This window comes from Marmota monax, unplaced genomic scaffold, assembly GCF_021218885.2.
Source record: "Marmota monax isolate L192 unplaced genomic scaffold, Marmota_monax_Labrador192_F-V1.1 WCK01_AAM20220418_F8-fsc00003, whole genome shotgun sequence".
Taxonomy (NCBI): domain Eukaryota; kingdom Metazoa; phylum Chordata; class Mammalia; order Rodentia; family Sciuridae; genus Marmota; species Marmota monax.
This window is the reverse complement of record NW_026694084.1, coordinates 24,550,780-24,569,250: the sequence shown is the minus strand read 5'-3', so window position 1 is coordinate 24,569,250 and position 18,471 is coordinate 24,550,780. Positions and strand designations below refer to the sequence as shown.

At 38.9% G+C, this 18,471-nt stretch overlaps 1 protein-coding gene across 4 annotated transcripts in view; it reads left to right on the top strand.

The window, feature by feature from the left end:
• Positions 1 to 18,471, top strand: part of Samd12 (sterile alpha motif domain containing 12) — a 385,987-nt gene that overhangs the window by 51,687 nt on the left and 315,829 nt on the right. The window contains exons 3-4 of one of the 4 annotated variants that reach the window (XR_009228673.1): positions 12,826 to 12,939; positions 15,010 to 16,074. The exons of the other annotated variants lie outside the window; for them this stretch is intronic. The gene's annotated coding sequence lies outside the window, so the exon portion shown is untranslated. The remainder of the gene's footprint in view (positions 1 to 12,825; positions 12,940 to 15,009; positions 16,075 to 18,471) is intronic. 4 annotated transcript variants of the gene reach the window in all.

Below are 18,471 nucleotides of genomic sequence, written 5' to 3'. Positions count from 1 at the left end.
ATTATTGTCCTCCACCCCATGCCTGCATTACTCTTAAAAACAAAACAATGTATAATTTCTTTATTATTATTTAATATAAACATAGAGGGTGAACTCTGATGGACACCCCTCCATGACTCACAACCATGCCTACTCTAAGGAAGGGGGTCAATATTTATTGTTTGGATGAATCCTTATAATAATCAATACACATTTATTCTCTAGGTTGCTTATAAACCCTTTTTATTTCTTTTTTTAAAAATATTTTTTTAGTTATACATGGACACAATATCTTTATTTTATTTATTTTTATGTGGTGTTGAGGATTGAATCCAGTGCCTCACATGTGTGAGGCAAGCTTTCTGCCACTGAGCCCCAACCCAGCCCTAAACTTTTAAAATATAAAACAAACTGGGAGAATGTTGCTCATATATATATATTATAAACTTATATTGGAAAGAAGAATTTTCATATAGCAACAGTAAAACCAAAGGACATCCTTTGGTTATTGATAGTGTTATTGTAATTAGCTATGTAAATAACCTGTACTATCAAATGATCATTATTATATACAAGTTCAGGATTGCCAAAAGTATAAAATGGTATTTGGCTACGTGACCCACCCCAAACCAAAGCTGTAGCCAAATCCTAACAGCAGACAAATAGCAAATAGCGAATTTGGGATTTTAGACAAATACCAAAACCAAAGCTGGTCTATGTCACTTCTTTATCCTCAACTAATTGATCAGTTTGGCTCCTAAATATTCATGTCTGTTCACTTGTGAAACTTGTATGTTGTGTGGGCAATCTGTTATTTGGAGGGGAAATCTGATTCCAGCCTTTCTCTTAAATAATGAAGAGTTAATTCTAACACATGTCAGGATACCTCTTAGAGATTGCCATTGACAGATCAGAAGCAAATAGAAGACAGAAAAACATAAATTCTTGAATTTGTTATCCAGAAGAAAGTTTTTATGGGGAAGACGTGATTTCACTGTTTTGATTTATCAAAACATAGAAAGGGCTCAGTCTCCAGGATCTGGGGTTTGATCCCTGCTCTGCCCTGACATTTACAACTACATTATAAGAGACAACTTCTTAATCTGTCTGTGCCTCATTGTCTCCATATGTCCAGTAAGAATAATAATACTCTCTGTCTCAGTGGGTGGTTGTTAGGATTGTTGAAGTTTATATATTGAATGCTTAAAAAGGCACCTTGCAGAGAAAGCACTGTGTAAGTTTGCTTCAATTATTATTTTTTATATCATCATCACCCTCAGGAGATATTTTGGCAAGATGGATTGAAAAAAATTTATATATACATGCATGAACATACATACACAGATATATGTGTATATATATATATGCATGCACACATGCCTTAGCAGAGGATCCAAATTGGCTGTCTGCAGTTTTGTTTGTTTTCCCACACAAACTTAAAGTTTAAAGTGTTCTTCTGCAGTAGAAATCTCTTTTTTTTTTCATTTATAAACTCCAGATTTTTCAGTTCTCTTGGGGAAAAAAAAACGTTAAATATCTGGAAAGGAGAAGTCTGCCTCTGCACCAGCTGGGCTGTGTAGAAGCTGCCTGTTGTAGATGGTCAGTCTTTCTGGTTTGTGCTGCTCATGTCTGTCTCTCTTCACTCTTGGGTCCTGCTAGTATTCCAGGGGCATTGAGTTAATGACCCATGGCACACCAGCTGCTGGTATTATTAACCTTCTTTGGTGAGACTGGCTCTTATATCCTTAAAAATACACATACTCTACATCCAAAAGTGTATATCTGGATCTTTCTCTGGTGATACTATATTGAACAGGACAGAATTGACCCCTACCTTGGAATTTCCCTTCTGTTTGGGTAACCAGGTATCAAACAAGTACCATCATGCAAATTCTAATACATATTTGAAAGGAAACTGAGATCTGAGAAACTGAAATAGTGAAGATGGAGTAGAGGAGAGGAGATGGAAAGGGTGAGCTAAGAAGGGTGTTTTCTGAGATACAATCTAAAGGGTTAAAAGGGAGCAGCCATGCCCAGGGAAGGGAATAAGAATATTCCTCAAACCTGGATCGGCCTGCATAATGACCTTGAAGTAGGAATGAATGCATTCTGTTTAGGAATAGATAGAAGACCAATGTGGCAGGCTTTTAAATATCTCAAGATGAAATTGGAGGTTTTGTGTGAATTTGATGTTTATTACAATGGAAAAGTCACTGAAAAGCTTTACAGAAGGAAGAGATGCAAGGGAAGGCTCTAGCTACTCCCAGAGTTGATTACAAGGTAGCAAGAATTGAAATGGGGAGACTGGAACATGGCTGTCAGAGGTTATACAGTTGAGAGATGCTGGTGTCTTCAGCAGGATGGTGTTAATAGAAATGGAGAGAAGTGGAAAAAATTGTAATTTATTTTGGAGATAGAATTAGTAAGGTGTGATTAGATACAATTCATGAGGCAAAGGTAGTAATGAAAGATGGCTTCTAAATTTCTGGTTTGCATGGCTAACTGGGTGTCGGTATTATTTAGTGAGACTTAGTAAGATAGGGAAAACTGGCAAGAGAGTGTGGGTAGGGGAATCTTGGGATGGGGAATCAAAATTTCCTTTTGAACATGTTCATTTTACAATTTGAGTTACATCCAAGAGAAGACATCAAATAGGTTGTTGAACACGTGAATTCAGGTTTCAAGGGGAGGTCTCTGCTAACAATAAAGACCAGAGGTCACATTTGTCATTCTTGGGTGTGTGCATTTGTGCGTGCAATGAAGTGTTCAGAAACTGAGAGAACGTCTGTGGGTCCTGATGTCTGCAAGGTGGTAGTCCTTTAGTTTCCCTTCTGTGCAGCTGCTATTTCTTTGATGACTGCTGTCTTTGCTCAGATCATTGGACTGTGATGGACCCAGGACACCAATGTTCAGATTGGAGGTAATGACACAGAATGAAAACACTTGATTAAAATAACTCCTCCCTGTCTAATTTTGACCTCCACCCTCAACCACATTGGCCTGCTTTAACTGTTGTAGACATCTAGTGAAATGAGGCCAATGATACTTTTCCTTCAAGATTAGGCCTGTTGGTGACAAGCAGCTGGTACTGCATGGCAGCTTTATGGCTTGCTAATTCCCTGCAGGGCTGTGTACCTTCTTTTCACATTGCTGTCATGGTAAATGTTACATGCATTCACCAGTCTCCACTTCTCTTTTCCTGGTCTCTGAGAATATCTAGTTTTAGACTAGTGACCTATGAGAGAAATTGACATGCTGTACTATAGGCTGGGGCAGCAAAGCCAGGTGCTCCAGTGGTCCTGACTCCTTTCCTTTGAAGAGTGTGTTGCCTATATGTAAAGGTGACAGAGCCCAGAGGACTTTGATCACTAAGTCACTGCATGGGGGACAGCTGCCAAGGAGCTGACTTATAGCTCACTTTGTATAAGCAAGAAATAAACATTTGATAAGGTGCTAGATTCTGAAGGATGTTACTACAGCAGAAGCTTAGCCTAACTGGACTGGTCAAGGTGGCATAGTTTTATGCTCTTAGATGGTGAAGCTCCTCAGGCAGGCATCTTGCTGAATCTCAGGCCATGTGCAAACCCCAACAAACTATTGCTCTCAAGTCAGTATTGATCATTACTTTCTTTTTATCAGCCTTCTTTTTGCTCTGAAAATTATTATTTGAAGATTTTAAAGCTTTTCTCCCAGGTTCCTCCTAGCAGTTGTTACCAATGTCAAGACGTCTGGGGCATGCATCTCCCCAGTGCCCCATTTTGAGTTTGTATGCAGTTGACAGCATCTAACTGCTGCTTCCATCTCCTTTTTTTTTTTAAATTAACAAAATAAGACTAGAATAATACATGTACTATGATTCTATTTTGTTGGAAAAGAACTATCTTATGAGTATGCAGCATGGTTGAATATGTACACATATGTACAGATGCATGTATATATTTCACAACATAAAATATGTGTATATACATGGGGCATACACTTACATATTCACATTACATATTGTTACACAGATGTGTATGTAACACATTCAGGACCACACTTTTAATAGTGTCTCCTATAGGGAGAAAGGTGGAATTAAGAGTTGGGAATAAAATGAGGTTTCACTTTTTTAATCCACATTCTGCATTGTTTGAATTTTTTACATTTTATTTTTATTTATTTTTTTTAATTTTTATTGTTGGTTGTTCAAAACATTACATAGTTCTTGACATATCATATTTCACACTTTGATTCAAGTGGGTTATGAACTCCCATTTTTACCCCGTATACAGATAGCAGAATCACATCGGTTACACATCGACTGATTTACATATTGCCATACTAGTGTCTGTTGTATTCTGCTGCCTTTCCTATCCTCTACTGTCCCCCCTTCCCTCCCCTCCCCTCCCATCTTCTCTCTCTACCCCCTCTACTGTCATCCATTTCTCCCCCTTGTTTTTTTTTTCTCTTTCCCCTCACTTCCTCTTATATGTACTTTTGTATAACCCTGAGGGTCTCCTTCCATTTCCATGCAATTTCCCTTCTCTCTCCCTTTCCCTCCCACCTCTCATCCCTGTTTAATGTTAATCTTCTTCTCCTGTTCTTCCTCCCTACTCTGTTCTTAGTTACTCTCCTTATATCAAAGAAGACATTTGGCATTTGTTTTTGAGGGATTGGCTAGCTTCACTTAGCATAATCTGCTCTAATGCCATCCATTTCCCTGCAAATTCTATGATTTTTGTCATTTTTTAATGCGGAGTAATACTCCATTGTGTATAAATGCCACATTTTTTTTATCCATTCATCCATTGAAGGGCATCTAGGTTGGTTCCACAGTCTAGCTATTGTGAATTGTGCTGCTATGAACATAGATGTAGCAGTGTCCCTGTAGCATGCTCTTTTTAGGTCTTTAGGGAATAGACCGAGAAGGGGAATAGCTGGGTCAAATGGTGGCTCCATTCCCAGCTTTCCAAGAAATCTCCATACTGCTTTCCAAATTGGCCGCACCAATTTGCAGTCCCACCAGCAATGTACAAGTGTACCCTTTTCCCCACATCCTCCCCAGCACTTGTTGTTGTTTGACTTCATAATGGCTGCCAATCTTACTGGAGTGAGATGGTATCTTAGGGTGGTTTTGATTTGCATTTCTCTGACTGCTAGAGATGGTGAGCATTTTTTCATGTACTTGCTGATTGACTGTATGTCCTCCTCTGAGAAGTGTCTGTTCAGGTCTTTGGCCCATTTGTTGATTGGGTTATTTGTTTTCTTATTGTTTAATTTTTTGAGTTCTTTGTATACTCTGGATATTAGGGCTCTATCTGAAGTGTGAGGAGTAAAGATTTGTTCCCAGGATGTAGGCTCCCTATTTACCTCTCTTATTGTTTCTTTTGCTGAGAAAAAACTTTTTAGTTTGAGTAAGTCCCATTTGTTGATTCTAGTTATTAACTCTTGTGCTATGGGTGTCCTATTGAGGAATTTGGAGCCCGACCCCACAGTATGTAGATCGTAGCCAACTTTTTCTTCTATCAGACGCCGTGTCTCTGATTTGATATCAAGCTCCTTGATCCATTTTGAGTTAACTTTTGTGCATGGCAAGAGAAAGGGATTCAGTTTCATTTTGTTGCATATGGATTTCCAGTTTTCCCAACACCATTTGTTGAAGATGCTATCCTTCCTCCATTGCATGCTTTTAGCCCCTTTATCAAATATAAGATAGTTGTAATTTTGTGGATTGGTTTCTGTGTCCTCTATTCTGTACCATTGGTCCACCAGCCTGTTTTGGTACCAGTACCACGCTGTTTTTGTTACTATTGCTTTGTAGTATAGTTTGAAGTCTGGTATCGCTATGCCGCCTGATTCACACTTCCTGCTTAGAGTTGTTTTTGCTATTCTGGGTCTTTTATTTTTCCATATGAATTTCATGATTGCTTTCTCTATTTCTACAAGAAATGCCGTTGGGATTTTGATTGGCATTGCATTAAACCTATAGAGAACTTTTGGTAATATCGCCATTTTGATGATGTTGGTTCTGCCTATCCATGAACAGGGTATATTTTTCTTTTTTTTTTTTTTTTTAATTTTTTATTGTGGGTTGTTCAAAACATTACAAATTTCTTGACATATCATATTCCACACTTTGATTCTAGTGGGTTATGAACTCCCACCTTCACCCTCCTTCATTTTTAGAGTCATTGATAGGTTAAAGCAGAACAGGCTTTTAGCTTCAGGCGGTAGATGTGGTTGGAGATGGCTGAGAATGGAATGGGAAAGGCCTGGCCGCTCCCACTGCTCTTAAAAGTGATTCTCAGGGTCAAGCACATGTTTCCACTCACACTTTTTAAAATAAATACGCACTATTTGGTACATAAACAATAGCATGTAATATGTGTTTTTTATGACTAACAGTAAAATTAGCACTGGCGAATCCATCTTCTTGATCTTAAATTTCTAGCTCATGTCTCTGGACACCACTGGTTCTCTTTGCTGTATGCTTTTTCTATTTGTCCACTTTAATCTTTCTACACAATGTTTCAGACTGAGCATGCAAGTCCTCTATCTTTAAAACAACCACAATTATGATAGCCTCTCTTCTTCTCTTTTTTTTTTTTTAATCATTCCTCAAACTTGGTGATTTCCAACACCATCCTTGGCCTTTTCCCAAGGTTTATTTCTTTCTCACCACTCCCCTCCTTGGCAGTGTCTGCAGAAGACATCTGGATCCTTCTTTCCACACAGGCCCGGCCTCTCTCCTGAGTCCCCTTCCTTCATTTTCAGATGCCTAGTGCACTTTCTGTTTGGACATCCTGTGGTTAGGTCAAATGACATCATCAAAGAAATGTAGCAGAGAGAAGACTGCACCCATCTTTAGCAACTCCTAGCTTTTGACATGAAAATCAAGGAGGGAAATCCAGTATATATTATACTAGATGTCAACTTATTCCTCATTTATCTCATAATTTTCCAGGGAGGTACTTCTTTCTAGAAATGCTGCAACCTAACTTATTTAACTAAAATTACTTTTTAAAATTCTCTTTTATACTTGATTACTAGGCATTGATTTCAGTATTTGTGGAGTAAAAATTTGTTCTTGTATTTTACAGCTTTCTGAACCAAATTTATTAATCAGATAGTCTTCTGAACCATAAACTTTAATACACTAATTTTTTTTCTTCTAGTCAAATTGAGAGTTGCAGTTTAACATTTGGCTTATTTTATTGAAGAAGGCAGTTTTAAGACAATGGTAAAACTTAAAATTTGGGGTATTTATAAATAATTTTAACTTCCATTATAGATTGGCCCTACAGAAGAGCAAAGTAGATATAATTTAAAATACAGAGATGCGTGTTTCCTAAAGTTTTGTTCTTGCCAATAGATAAATAAAAGGATTTATTTGCTGTGCAGTATCAAAAGTTTAAATTTTTTATAATATTGGGACCAAAATGCAATTATTCATTATTTAATTAAATGTGTGCTTTGTTTTTACGCTCATTGCCTGTTTTTTGTTTGTTTGTTTGTTTTGTTTTGTTTGTGCCTTATATACATGAAGGTCTGGTGGCCTCTGAAGCTTATACAGTTTTGAGAATTTTGCTACAAAATTTCAAACATAAAAGTTGGCATAGTATGATTTTAGCATAAGTGACCAAAATGCAAATTTGAAGGAGCCAATAATACAAACTGCAAAAAATGTTTTTGCTACCTGACATCCCTTCATGATACATCTCTGCATATTTTGACTACTCATTGATGGTGTCTTCCTGAAACAGTGATTTCGTAATATTTTCTGTAACAAGAATAGACAGGTAATTTAATCTTTCCTTTAGTATATTTGACAAGAATTTCTTCGTATTAACTGATATTGAAATGGTCAGCTCTTCATTACATTTTAAAACTTGCATCTTCTGCTCTACAACAACTTCCAGTGCCAAATGCCACTGTCCCATGATTGAATGGGGCTACTATGGGCAGGAACTTGGTGGAAGTATCTTGAAAGTCATTCCTATCTTGGGACAGCTAGTAATAACTTAACTATATACAGGAGTAAGTAAACTAGAAAATGGCATGCAGACTATATAAATACATCTCACTAAACCTAAACTAAATGTGATGCCATCTCAATTCCTCCATAGCTGGATCTCCAAAATATCTGGATCATCTAGCACTAACATAAAAAAGGTATGATGGGTGAGTGGAGGCAGAAAAAGTGATCTTAACTGACTATGGGTGAAATGTCTTTCTGTTGCAAATTTCACAAACTTTACTAATTCATAAAATCATGCAAATCCTGGTTGGGGTTGAGCTCAGCAGTACAGCGCTCACCTTGCATGTGCGAGGGTTGGATCCTCAACACCACATAAAAATAAATAAATAAAGGTATTATGTCCAACTACAACTAAAAAATGAATATTAAAAAAAAATTTTAAAAGTATGCAAATCTATAGGAAGGTCCTTTTCTTGTCCCTGAGCAAATGAAAGGTCCTGAAGTTTAAGTTCTTCTGGCTGCACTATATTTGTCCCTAGTTAGTCTAAATGTACATAATGATTTCCCAAAAAAGCACTGGAGTTTTAAACTTTAGCTACTCATAGTTTATGATGTGGTCTTAGTTTTACATGATCACTTTTTGAGATTTTATTTTGGCAGGGGGGGTTACTGGGGGTTAAACTCAGGGGCACTCAACCACTGAGCCACAACCCTAGCCCTATTTTGTATTTTATTTAGAGGTAGGGTCTCACTGAGTTGCTTAGCATTTCACTGTTGCTGGGGCTGGCTTTGAACTCATGATCCTCATGCCTCAGCCTCCCAAGCTGCTGAGATTATAGGCATGTACCACCGGGCCCAGAAAGATTTTATTTTTAAATTTGTATTTTTACAGAGAAATGTATTGCTTATTGAAGCCATCCCCTGCCCAACAAAGAGCACATAATTGATTTCATTTTGAATTTAAAAAACAATTCTACATACCCCATAGGAATATACTTAATTTCTTTCTTTTTTTTTTTTTTTTTTTTTTTTTTTACGAGAGAGAGAGAGAATTTATTTATTTATTTTTAGTTTTAGTTTTTTGGCGGACACAACATCTTTGTACATGGTGCTGAGGATCGAACCCGGGCCGCACGCATGCCAGGCGAGCGCGCTACCGCTTGAGCCACATCCCCAGCCCCAAAAATTGTTGTTTATACTTAATTTCAAGATGTATACTTTTGTGGAATCATTCAGGTCACTGCAATGCACTGAGCTTCCTATTGGAGTTGTCTACCTTCTACACCAAGAAGAGAAGTGCTTTCAATGACAACAAATACTTATGTAGTAGTTACCACAGGCCAGATGGAGCTTCAAGTGCATGAGATCTATGTTACCATGTTTGGTTCCGGCAGAATTTGCATGGTAGACAAGCTGGAAGTCCTCCCATTTTTGAATCTCAAGAACCATGAGATGAAATATGACAAACATCCTAAGCGATGCATGGCAGACCTTGTAAGGAAGTAAACTAAACCACCAGGTGCTAAATACAAAGGGCGCTGAAAACCAGGAGGTGAGGGCTGACCCTGTGGCACCCTTGTTAGAGGGCGGATGCTTGACCTGAAATGCTCATTGTTAGAGGCAGCCCATAGAACAAGAGCCCTTCAAAGGCTGCGCTCCATTGGAAAGTATGGTGCAAAGAGTCTCCCCACTAGTTCACAAAAGAATATTTATTTGTCTTCATCTGGGTTCAAGGTGGGTAAAATGATTTTCCTCAGAGATTTTGAGTTCATATACCCATCTTCATGTGTATTTGGCATCTTTATTTATATTTCCTATGTATTTCAGGAGCTACAAGCTGAAAAATTAATTTTCAAATTAGTTTTGTGTGAGTGATAACCTTGGGACGGGTGCCAGGCCAAAGTCTAGCTTCAAAAAGACTCAAAAAGGGAGTCTTTTGAGATAGTAGAGAATCAACAAATAATTTTCTTTTTTGTCTGAACCCAAATAAAGTGTAAGGTATCTAGTAGGTACATTTGGATCAGAATTTCTGAACAAATTTGGCTAGCCAGTGTACATGTGAGCTTGCAGCAGTTTGCCCTCAAACCTAATCAGCTCGTTTGTTGAGTCTTAGCTCAGTATCACCTTTGCAGGGCTCCTCCTCATGGACCAGGCTCTTGACAGTGATTGCACAAAGATTGTCTATGGTTCAGTTGTCAACTTTGTTACTATATATGATAGAAGGAACAATTGACTAGTAAGATATAACAATTCTAAACTTATATGCACCTAATAAGATAGACTCACAATGTACAAAAATTGAATAGAGAAATTGGCAATTTCAGACTCATAGAAGTTTTAACTTCCTTTTCTTAGTAATTGAGGCCCTTTGTGGACCAGAGTTAAAACAGATAGATATAGAATAAGTGTGAACAGTCTAATGAAGAGTCTTGGTCTAGTGGACTGCCGTAGTCCAGCTGCAGCAAAATAACGGGGGGGGGGGGTGACAAACAACTTGTGTACATTGATAACAGCAGGAGTGGGAGCCCTTTATTGTAGGACAGGAGGGGTATTTATACATTCCACACAGCTTATCTTAATTAACATAAACTAGATACAGCAGTCAACACTTAATGACTCGCTGGTGTTACTTCACAAACCACTCCCTCTGGCAAAATGCCAGGCGCCATCCTGACTTGTTTACAGACTAACAGTAGACAAAGTTCAACCATGGACTAAAAACTAAAGAATGCATATTATTTTTGTGCACACAAACCAATAAGCTAAGGTGACAGAGCAAAAGATCCACATGCTAATGACCTAGAGATTCCACTTGCATGGAGAAGCTCTAATGTTGGAAAGATGACGTTTACAGAAATGCTAATTGGAGTATTGTTTATAATGACAGAAAATAAGAAACAACCTAAATCTCCATGAGTAGAAAACCAGGTACATGAGTTGTGTTATGTCTATATAAGAAATACTAAGTTATTAGTGAAAGTGGTTAAAGTTATCGGACTCATAATGGTGACAGTCAAATTGTAGAATAATATATGCAGCACCGTGACATTTATATTAAGCTAAAAATGTAAAAAGATTATTCATGCTAGGGTGCTTCTCCCTCTGGAGATAGATGTGTTCTCTCTTGAGTATGTACTCCTTGCTTGACCCCAAGGGCATCTCTCTTGAGATCTCCTCCATTTTCCCTTGGTTATGTGTCATCTTTCTTAAACAAACCTTCATCTATGCCTTTGGGGGAGGAGGGAAAACACTGCTAAGTGTCCCTTCTCTGCTCATTTATCTGTTATGGCTCTTTTACATCGTAAGTAGCTGAGTCCATGTCTGTTTCTATTGCTTCTGGGTTTCTTGAGGATAAACTGTCTTTGTCATCCCTTTATATGTTATAGATTCTGAATGTAACATTAACAAATGATATTGATGATTGCAATTCAAAGAATCTTGGGGCCTAAAAATTAATCTTTGGTGACAGCCAAAGGGACTTAATGACATTGTCATTCACCAGTTGGAAAAAGTAAGTCATTGAGATGCCTGAAATATTGTGGCTGTGATGTCAACCAGGGAGTCTTGATGTGTCACGTGAGTCCTGAAAATGCCACATCGCATTCTGAAACTTTCTGTTCAATTCATTATGGCCTTCCCAGAAATTCTAGAAGGATACCTGGGTGCCATTTTCAGTTTCAGAATGTAAAATGAAGACTGTTGATCCTTAGGATTATTAAAAAAAAAAAAAGAAAGAAAAATACTCTAAGTGGAATTGTTTTCCATTTAAAACTTGAACATATCCTTACAGAGTGACTGGCAGATAAATTTCTGTTCCCTGCATTTTAAGATGAGATCATAGATGAGTCCTAAGAGAGAAGACTTCACATCTAAATTCTATGTCTTTTGCTCTGAGCTTGGTCCATAAGTATTTTGTCCTCACATTTTTCAGTTCCCCATCCTTGGGATGTGACTTCAGTCTTTTCTTTTTTCTAAACCAGTTCAGTGGAACATCACTAATTACTATGATACTCACTGGAAACCATCAAGCCTGGGTACTGTACCTAAAGCATCATTTTAAAAATCACTTTACTCAAGAGATGGGTTGACACACTGCTCAAAGACCCAGTTATGGCCTTCACCCATTCCCATGCTACAGAGTGCAAGGGTCTTTATGGATCATGTAGTAAACACTTAGTCATGGTTCGTCTCTCTGCTTAGCAAGTGTCATGATAAGCATTCAACACATCCAGAAGCTGATCTGCACTTCATCCATACTTTCAGTCTTTTAAAAGAAACGGGGAAATTTAGGATATGCTGATTTGCAGAGAAGAAGACTTCTTATTTAATTTTATTTAAATTTTATTTCATTAAAATTTTTGAATGTTGATTTGGCTGTCCCTAAGAGCTGAAAAATTCATTCCCTTGTCACTCACTGTGAGTGGTGGCTCTGTGACAGCATGCAAGAAGACAAGCCTGCTACTGCACATCAATAATGCAAAGTGAGCCCTAGAAGAAATCCTGCTGGCTTCATTGTGGAGGGGGAGGAAGAGGAGGAATGTGCAGTGTTAGGGAAATGAGATTTTTTCTGGCACCCACTCAAAAAGAGAAAAATACCGTTTGCAAACTGTGAAACTTGGGTAGGAGTGTTTTAGTTATTTTGTTTTGTTTAAATCACAAAACAAAGAATGGAAATCAAGTGTAAAGATAAACAACATCAGGAAAAGAATTCTTCAGTATGTGCCCTGGAAAGGTTTTCATGGAAACTAATTTATAATTAATTGATTTGATGAGGTGTCCTGTGTGGGACTTGATTTGCTTTGGTCTCACATTTGTTGTGTTAACAAACAACAGATGAATATTAGCTCTTTCTGTAGATGAATTATTATTTTCCTTTCTTTTCTTTTCAGATCCCTACTGGATCTTCTCTAGGTGTAAGCCTCTCTCTCCTAAAAGCACAAGCATGGAAATTTGTGGTATTAGTCAGAATTCTACAGAGAAACGGCACCAATGGAATGCCTAGGGTCAGTTTACCTATGTGTAGAGAGACTGATTGATTAAGGAACTGGCTCATATGATTTGAGGGCTGGAAAGTCTGAAATCCATAGGCCAGTCCTGCAAGCTGGAAACTCATGCAAGATGTCTATGTTGTACTCTCAAAGCAGAATTCTTTTTTGGGAATACTCATGTTTTGCATTTCAGAGTTTCAACTAATTGGGTAAGACCCACCTACATTATGAAAGTAATCTGCTTTACATATAGGTAGCTGATTGTGGATATTAAAAATAAATAAACAAACCTTCACAGTAATATCTAAACTAGTGTTTGACCAAACAAGTTGGCACCCTAATCTAGTCAATTTGGTACAATAAATTACCCATTGCATATGGCATACTTTGAACTTTTTTTCAAGATACAGTAACTGTGACCATATTGCAAATTATTAGGAAACTAAGAAGGAGAAAGAAAGTAATACATCCATTACCCCACAGAGCATGTTTTGTTTTCTTCCAGTCTTTTTAATAAAAAGAGTATATTTTAAAGTATCTCGAAAATATTTGCAATAGTCCTTTAAATGTTTGAAAGCTCTTATTTTTCTCCCGTATTTGACCCATTTGTCAGAGCAAAAACACTAAAATGGGAGCTTGGGGCTCTGGATGTTTGTCCAATGTCTACAGCTCTCCACTTTCATTACTTGAGAAAGAAATAGGATCCTCTGGAGCTGATTTCCTTTGTTGTGACTAGTTTGACTGATAATCTCCAATGACCTTTTCAGCTTGAATATTTTATTAGTGCAAGATTTCTTCAAGTGGGTTGCATGCACCATTCTATCACTCTGTCTTCAAAGGTGGCAGACAGATGAACGGTGCTTGATGGAATAACTTAATATTTTATTATATATTTGAACAGAATGTAATTAGCACACCAAATGTGAGCTAATGTCCTGGATGTTGTTACTTAGGACAAGAAAAAAAAAATAAAAAAGAGACTAATTTTAAAGAAAACCATTCAGAAAGCACATGTCTTCAACTTGATACTAGAAATGACAAAAGCTTGGGGCATGTAACACAGTCATCTGTGACTTTAACTCAGTCACATGCTCCTTTCCAAGAAATGCATAAAGACTGGTTCTCTTAGCAGAGCGTAGTGTAGATAATTGTTGGTTTAATATTTTGTTCAACCTGCATTGTGTACGGTCATGTGCTAAGTACTATGCCAGGTTCCAGGATCCTTGGGTGAATGGGGTGTACATTTAGTCTATGTAGTTTACTGTCTAGCGGGGCATCAGAAATGTAGATTTATTACATCCTAGTATTATATAGATAGTAATAGATGTATTAGGGACAAGACCAGGGAAAGCACAGGAGAGAGAGACTAACTCTACCTTGGGGACACCAGGAAAAGCGTCACTGAAGTTATTCTTTTTTGGAGGGTGGGGAGAAATGCCAGGGATTGAACTTAGGGGCACTCAAACACTGAGCCACATCTCTAGCCCTATTTTGTATTCTATTTACAGTCAGGTCTCACTGAGTTGCTTAGCACTTCCCTTTTGCTGAGGCTGGCTTTGAACTCTGAATCCTCCTGCCTCGGCCTCCTGAGCTGCTAAAGTTATTCTTAATTGACCAACAAATTAGGGATGGGCCTTTCTAGGTCCGAGGAATAGTATGTCAGAGTTTCAGCAAACTCCTGGATGCTTTCTAATAGGTAGGGGTGCATGTGTGTGTGCATGCACACAAGGAAATGCCTACAGACTGTGCTGGTTTTGATCTCTGTCCCTGGTCCCAGTTTGAGCTAATCTTTCAGTATTTACAGATTAAATTCTGGTGTATTTGCCATCTCTGTACTTACCTGTTACTTGGCCTGGGGCTTTTATTTCTTTGCTTCTTAAATGAGTCTCAAGCAAAAGTCTGCATATCTTATGAACATTTTTTTTTTCAATATGGCTTGTTGATTGGTTTTGTGTTAAACAATAATTTTCAAAGATCTTGGACAATGAAAAACTTTGTATCAGTAATTAAATGCGTGAGTTTGGTTTTGTGTTTGCTAGGAGCCTACTGTAAAGCAAACCAATGTGGCCTTCTGTTCTGTTCCAGGCGCCAAGAGCTGACTGGGCTGGGTTCCCACGGAGTCTGTGTAATGCTCCTTCTGTCCCACCCCATGCTGCAGATCTGCTGAGGCTGACATCATCACCTTGAATAATAAAGCTTCCCAAATGTTGCAAGTTGAGCTGCCCAAATGGAGGGCTGGGAGTTGGGGAGGTACAGAGGGACTTGCCAGTTAGTTCAACATTGTCATTTTATCTGCCTGCTTAAAAAAAAAAAAATCCTCTGTAGAAATATCTCATTGTAATTAAGAGAGATTACTCATTTAAATTTGAAGTATTTTATAGGGCTAATTTATTGCTCCACTGCCACCTGCCCTACAAGCAGATCAATTCATCTGACTGCTTGACAGTCGGGTGGTTCAAGGGTGGTTCAAGTTTGCTTTCCCTTCCGGGGGGGCCTCAGCTGGACACCTTGGGAGCTGGTGGGAGGCCTGTGGACAAAGGGTAGGCTGCCAGGAATGATGGTGTGCTTTAGTGTTATTTCTGGTGGAGAGCAGAAGATTGCAAAGCTTGATAGTGAAATGCCACAGTGGTGAGTGGCATTTCACTATCAAGTCAAAAAGTGTTCCTACCTCAACACAGCTTGCAGCTCTGGGAATAACAGCTACCAGGTGTGAGAAGAGGGCGGCACAGAGCACTATCAGAACAAATACCTGGGTTATTTGTTTAAAAATATGTGTGTGGGCTGGGGATATAGCTCAGTGGTAGAGTGCTTGCCTTGCCCTGGGTTCAATCCCCAGCAGCAGCAGCAGCAGCAGCAGCATCATAGTATATGTTCATGTTTATATGGGATATATGTCCGTGTACACATACAAACATATCATTTGGGGCCTTATCCCTGGTCTGCTGATCTATAACTAGAGCCTGGGCATCTGCATTTTCTCAGTTGTCCTCCAGGGTTCTGCTGCAGTTAGCTAGAGACATTTTGAGAACCCATGCCTTCATTCATCTGCAGTTGCCTTCAGCACTTCCAGTCCCTACTTGACCTTTATCTATTTGGTTTCTTCTTCTCTTCTTTCAAGGTGGAAGCACCTACCACAATCCCTGGCACAAGGTATGTTCTCAATAAATCTAACTTCTTTCCCCCTTAATGTTTCCTAGTTAGCAGATGAATAGAATGTGCAGGGGGCAGAGTAGGAGGCATGTGGAGGAAGGAGGGCTCTAGTGAGATGACAGCCGCTGACCGGGGCCCCAGCCAAGTCCCTAGCAAAGAATGAGACTGAAGCGGGAGGAGGAAGCCAAACCCTTATGCTCTTGGCTTTGGGCTGTTTCTGTTCTCTGCTGCCCTTCTCGCGATGGTTCTCTACAGTCTGCAGCAGGTCCTTTAGTTTCAGTTAGATTTCCAAGACTTAAGGCTTGGGTGGAATTCCCAGAGCACCTCTGTACCATCATAGACTGATTTGCAGTTCCCACCATTTCGAAGGTCATGTGCTAAGAACACCCAGCGTTTCGGAAGCCCTGGGATCACACTGTTCTTGACTATAGGACAGTATGACTCCTACCCTGGAAACAATGCCTCTGTGCGCTTTCCTCCTTAGCTAGGCCTTTGTTGTTATATTTGCTTGGCCCTACAGTTTGTCCTTCAGCCTTTAGCACCCTGTCCTGAAGGTCTTCATGGGAGATTAATTCCCTTAATCAAGTCTGGAAAGAAAAAGGAGGCATTCCTTTCTGTTTCTAGTTTTCTTAGGTCTTCCCATTTGACAGGCATCTGGTCAGATGTACCTCTAGACTTTGCATTGCGAATGTTTTGCACTTAAACTATTGTACTGTATTGTAAAAGTGAAGGATGACCTATTTTGTGTCCCCACATGTCTAGCACATAGGATGATTAACTGTTAGTGATATTTAGTTGAATATATGGCTGGGAAGAGGTGGCAATATATATGCCCCCCTTGGAGAAGAATTTATAGACTAGCTCTGACCATAGAGAGCTTCAGTTTGTGGGTGGTGAGGAACAGATGGGATGGGGAACAGATAGTAAAAGACCTAGAACACCAGACCCAAGACTTCAGACTCTGTGTGTGTATACAGAGGCTGCAGAAGATTTTTCTTACCAGGAGAATTATGGGGTGAAAATGATATTTCAGTAAGATTAATTTAGCCCCAGTGGCTTGGCATGCAGAGATGCTAGAGATTGGGTGATGATGGATGAATATGAAGACCACTCCAAAAATTCATGAATGCCTAACATTTGAGTGGTATCAGAAGGGGTGGGGAAGGAAGGAACAGATGCAAAAATATGTTCTGAAAGAAAAGTCTATGTGGCCGAGAGGTGTGGAGTCGCAATCCTTGAGGTTTCCACAGTGAGCAATACTAGTGTGGGTGAGGGGAGCTGTTTGCTCACGTGAAGGTTTTGAATGAAGGGAAACACCAGCTGGCCATTAGAGGCTCAGAATGAGAGACCTGGAGATGATCAGTGGTAGAGAGAAAGTGGTTTGGAAGTTGTACACCAAGAGGTATAGTTGGCATCATGAGTGTAGTAAGGGAACTAGATTCTGGGAATGCCCAGATTGACTAGGAAGGGGTCAAGTAGGGATTCTCCAGGGTCTTAGGCATGGAAATGACCTTTCAAGGGTCCCTGCCTCTTTAGCATTTGGGGACATGGGAGGAACTAGGCTTATATAAAAACAGACTCCCCCTTTTTCATTCTTGGGTAGTTTAATTCTTTTTTTCCTCATCTTTTCCCTTTTTTCATCCTCTTCTGTCTTTTCCTCTTTTCATTCTTCCCTCCCTTCTTCCATCCTTCATTTCTTCCATTTCTCTTTTTTCTGTCTTGTCTTCTTTTTTCCTACTCTCGTGCAAAGATGCCTGGATGTTTAGCTGGAAAGTAGGGATAACCTTGGATGTGAGCGGGGAGGGGAGACAGAAAAATGTAGACAACCTTGGGAAGTCCGTGGTTCTGTGTTTTTATATTACACACAAGACTACTTTGTCCCTCAAGGGCAAATTATTCCTCATAATAGAAATAAAATGTGTTTTGTTAAATGGTGTTTACAGGCAGCCTATCATTACCTAAATGTGTACTGGCTTGGAAATTAACTTTCACTTGGATCTAGTTATAAGTAATCTCATAAAAGTGATTGTCATAAAATTGTCTTCTTGTTCTCTAGTTTCCTGGTTCTGGAAGGTCTGGGATAATTCCCTTGTGTTCCTATGCAGAGAGGAGGGGAGTTGAAATGAGAGAGCTGCCTCGCTCCAATTGCCCTTAGAACTGCATTCCCTTAGAAACCAGACTTTGAACGGTAGATCAAAGATTGTACACTTTCTTCACTGCAATATTTTAAGTATTAATTCATATTTGTAGCAAATATTGTTAGCTCACGGATATTTAAATTTATGTCTTAAACACATTGAATTATTCACAAAGTGATTTAAGTTTTAAAAACAAATACTTAGAAAATTAGTGGAAATGTGTCTGTTTTCCCATTGAGAATGATATGATCTAATCATC